Raw genomic sequence first — 4257 nt, 5'->3', positions numbered from 1 at the left:
AAAAATCATTTTTTCTATGTTTGAGTCACAGTAACTTTGACATAGTAACATCTGCAGTAATATTTACAGCTCTGATGACATCTCACCAGTGTTAGCTTTATTTTGACACCAAGACTGTTTACACAGAGTTTGTAATTGCAGAGAAATACATTTATTTTGGTCATTTCCTTTTCAAGCAGGAAGCTCACCCTTCTTGGTATACCCTTTAGATGAATACAGAGTTTTTAATTAAATACATATTCTTTAAATAATGTTCCCTTTTAGAAAAAGTAGGATAATTAAAAAAAACAAAACATTTATTATAGCTCTGTCACGTAGAAAAAAACCTGTCTTTTTTCTGTGGTCTGTTATATAACATTAGGGGTGTTCGTGGCAATTAACTTTTTAATCGACTAAGCGGGTCAAGTAAGAAACACTTAAATATTAAGTTACATTTGAAAACTGTTTAAAAAAAAACATATCCCCATTCCACATTCCAAAATGTCATGTGACAATCTGATTGGCTTAGGAGTGATGATGTCACAAGGATGTCACAAGGATGTCACAAGGATGTCACAAGTATCCTTTGAAGTTTTTCTATAAATAGGGGTGAGAAACAGCAATTTTCAGTTCGTTTCTTCGCAGCCTTTGTGTTTGCAGCCTTCAAACGTTCACTACAGAAAAATTTGGAAACCTCTCAGAGTCATCGGATACAAACGCCAACATGTATCCAAGATTACGGCAACCGAGACAAAAAGATTTCGCCGCCTCTCCTTCCACGCGTGGCCGGCCAATTTCTCCAAATGGCCTCTTATCCATCCAAAGGGCATTACAGGAGAGTAGGAATGAAAACAACCATCTCCAGAACAAAATTCGACAAATTGAAGAAGAAAAACGTCACCTGGAGAAGAAGTGCTTACAGATGGAAGCACAAAACAAACACCTGGAAGAAACACTACAGCGCCAGCCCGACATCAACATTATTAATGAGGGCTGGGGGATCAAGTTTGCTCAAGCCAGAGAGCAGATTGTATCCCTCATCAAAGAAAACAAGAAAAAGAGCGCTGAAGTTAAAGAAATGTCCGAGCAGCTTCAAGGCAGGAAAGTGACGATTGATAAAATGGAGTGGGATCTGCAATACATGGACCAAATGAATCACCTGCTCCAAAGAAAGCTTGATGAAGCTGAAGAAAAAAATAAAGAAGTCCTCCAACAGAAGGAACAACAGGACACAAAGCAAAAAGACCTGCAGCGCGAGCTCCAAGGCATGCAGGAAAAGTACAGAATGGTGAAGGCAGAGTTGGAACAAACATTGGTCCAAAATAAAGACCTCCTTCAAGAGAAAGAGCAACAGAAAGACAGACTGCCAGAAGAAAAGTGCATTATCAAGGACTTTGAGAGTAAAAATCAAAAGTTGCAAGGATTCTGTGATGAACTGAAGGTCAAAACAAGTGAGCTGGAGGGAGAAAAGGAAACACTAGAAAAACGATGCTCACACATGCAGAAAAAGATTGATCACATGGCCAAAAACAACTCAGAGCTCATTAAGGGGATATTGTTGGAATTCAACAACTTGAAGCGGGAAAACACAGAAATGCAGGCCCAAAAGCAAAAACAAGACAAAACGCATGAGGACCTGCAGTGTACGCTCCGCGATATCCAGAAAAGAAATGAGCAGCTAGAAGGCCTGCACAAAGAAGATCAAGTGAGAAATGCAGACCTGCAGAAGGCAAAGCTGACACAGGAGGCAACATCCAAAGACCTCAAAGAAAAGCTTGAAGAAACACAAGCAACATTAGAACAGGTGGAACAAACATGCAAGAAACTAGAGAGGCAAAACACAGAAACCATCGATGAGTTGAGAACCCTCATCCTGGACAAAAAGGCGCTCGTGGAAAAGTCCATGAAAAAGAAGAAAAGATTCTTCAGCTTTTTCCGGTAGAGGGACAATACTGCTTCTTCAACTGATGTAGCCTCGTCTTGCTCCACCTCTGTTCACCCCCCAACCAGTCCCGGCAGTTGACTGCCCCCTCCTGAGCCTGGTTCTGCCGGAGGTTTCTGCCCGTTTTAAGGCAGTTTTTCCTCCCCACTGTCGCCTAGTGCGTGCTCAGAGGGGATTGTTGGGGTTTTCTCTCCTCTACCTTGTTTCGTTATTTACTTGTTAACTTTTTGCTCTTACCTCATTTAACCTTGTTTCGTTATTTACTTGTTAACTTTTTGCTCTTACCTCATTTAACCTTGTTTCGTTATTTACTTGTTAACTTTTTGCTCTTACTCATTTAACCTTGTTTCGTTATTTACTTGTTAACTTTTTGCTCTTACTTCATTTAACCTTGTTTCGTTATTTACTTGTTAACTTTTTGCTCTTACCTCATTTAACCTTGTTTCGTTATTTACTTGTTAACTTTTTGAACTTACTTCGTTTTACCTTGTTTCGTTATTTACTTGCTTGTTTAACTTTTTTTCAACTTATCTAACAAAATAAAACAGTTGAATTTATCCTTTGAGTATTGTTCATCTATTCTTTACAGAGTTTTTCCAAAACACTTTCAAACATTCAGATCTGTCTTTCATTTTCTTCTTGAAACCTCATGAACGGTGAACTAAAAACTCTGGAACATGGTTTGAAACACTGAAATTGTTTCAGCTGAAACTGGCAAAGTCATACGTGCGTGTGTGAGTGTCACAGGTGATATGGTGTCACTAGTCCGGTCATCATGTTTAGGCTCATTCACTCCAGAATTATTTAGGCCAAATCTTTAAAACAGTGTCACTGCACACACATTTCAATCACACAAATGCAGGATTAATTATTTGCAGTATCTTCTCTGATTTATTATGAGAATGTCACGCCTGATCATTTGCGCCCACAACATCAAAAATGGGGGCAAAAGGGAGGAGACCACGTTTAATCGATTATAACACGAGGTCAGAAATATAAGTGCTGACATGAGTAGTGTCCACAGAAACCTCTGAATCTCAGCTAAAAGCTCATGTAAACCATGTCTACAAACACCAAACAAAGCAAAGACACCAGACAGTTAAAAGAGCAGTTACTGCACCATGAATCTGTGGACAGGTAATATCCATATTTTGATTTATGATTTTCTGGAGTTAAATGGGAACCAAAGAATATTTTCAAAGGTGTTATATGCTATAAAATACTTTAAAATTAGGGAAGGGATATAAAAAAAAAAAACAAATCTAATTTTTCTATGTTTGAGTCACAGCAACTTTGACATAGTAACATCCGCAGTATTATTCACATCTCTGATGACATCTCACAAGTGTTAGCTTTATTTTGATTTTATTTGACACCAATACTGTTTACACAGAGTTTGTAATTGCAGAGAAATACTCCAGTTTTTTGGTCATTTAATTTTCGAGCAGAAAATTTTCACTCAGAAAACCCCTGGGGGCCAAACAGCACTTGTTTGTGCTTTGGAGTTTTCATGTGTTTTGGATTTTGTAAGTGTTTTGGATTTTGTACGTGCTTTGTCTCTAGGGGCCACCGTATGCAAGGCAGTCCAGGTGGAGAAATTTTGCTTTTAGACTCATTTTATTTCTTTATCTGATAAGAAAACTATTCGGTCAGATAGTTATTTGTGGTGAAATTAATACAGTTTCATGCACATTTAAGCACCACATCTGAAATTCAAGCACTTTTCAAACCTTGAAAAGTCTATATTAAAATTAAAGGATTCCAAGCACCTATACGAACCCCGTCTACAGAACAGCCAAAATACTGTCTTTAGTTATTAACATTTGAAATGATGAAGGCACTTGAAAATGTCACTTGAAAAGTAACACAAAATTATCTGCCTTTCCAGACAAACAAAAACTTTTCAGAACTACTTAAGGTTTTGTGAGGTTACAAAACCCTGTTTAGTCTTTCCCTCCCAGGCTTCTAAATTTCTGATTGGCTAACATTTGGCTTTTAGAGTTTCCATGTGAAGGGAGATATTTTTTAAAACTGCACGTGTGGACAGGATTAAAAAAAGAAGAAGAAGAAAATCTCTGTTTTCAAAGATACCATTATACGTATGGACGTAGCCTAAACTACATTTTGGAGGCTGAACTGGAACTGGAAACCTCCCTTATCTTTACCAACTGACAATCTGATATCCATTCCACTTCATAGTACAGGGAGTGCAGAATTATTAGGCAAGTTGTATTTTTAAGGAATAATTTTATTATTGAACAACAACCATGTTCTCAATGAACCCAAAAAACTCATTAATATCAAAGCTGAATGTTTTTGGAAGTAGTTTTTAGTTT

General features: G+C 37.6%; 1 protein-coding gene across 1 annotated transcript in view; it reads right to left on the bottom strand.

The window, feature by feature from the left end:
• dcaf17 (ddb1 and cul4 associated factor 17) overlaps positions 1-4257 on the bottom strand; it is a 36381-nt gene that overhangs the window by 22744 nt on the left and 9380 nt on the right. The gene's annotated exons all lie outside the window — the stretch shown is intronic.

Source organism: Haplochromis burtoni, unplaced genomic scaffold (assembly GCF_018398535.1).
Source record: "Haplochromis burtoni strain Fernald_Lab_line unplaced genomic scaffold, NCSU_Asbu1 Contig_48, whole genome shotgun sequence".
Lineage (NCBI taxonomy): Eukaryota > Metazoa > Chordata > Actinopteri > Cichliformes > Cichlidae > Haplochromis > Haplochromis burtoni.
The sequence above is the reverse complement of the archived record's forward strand: the minus strand, read 5'-3'. Positions and strand labels throughout refer to the sequence as shown.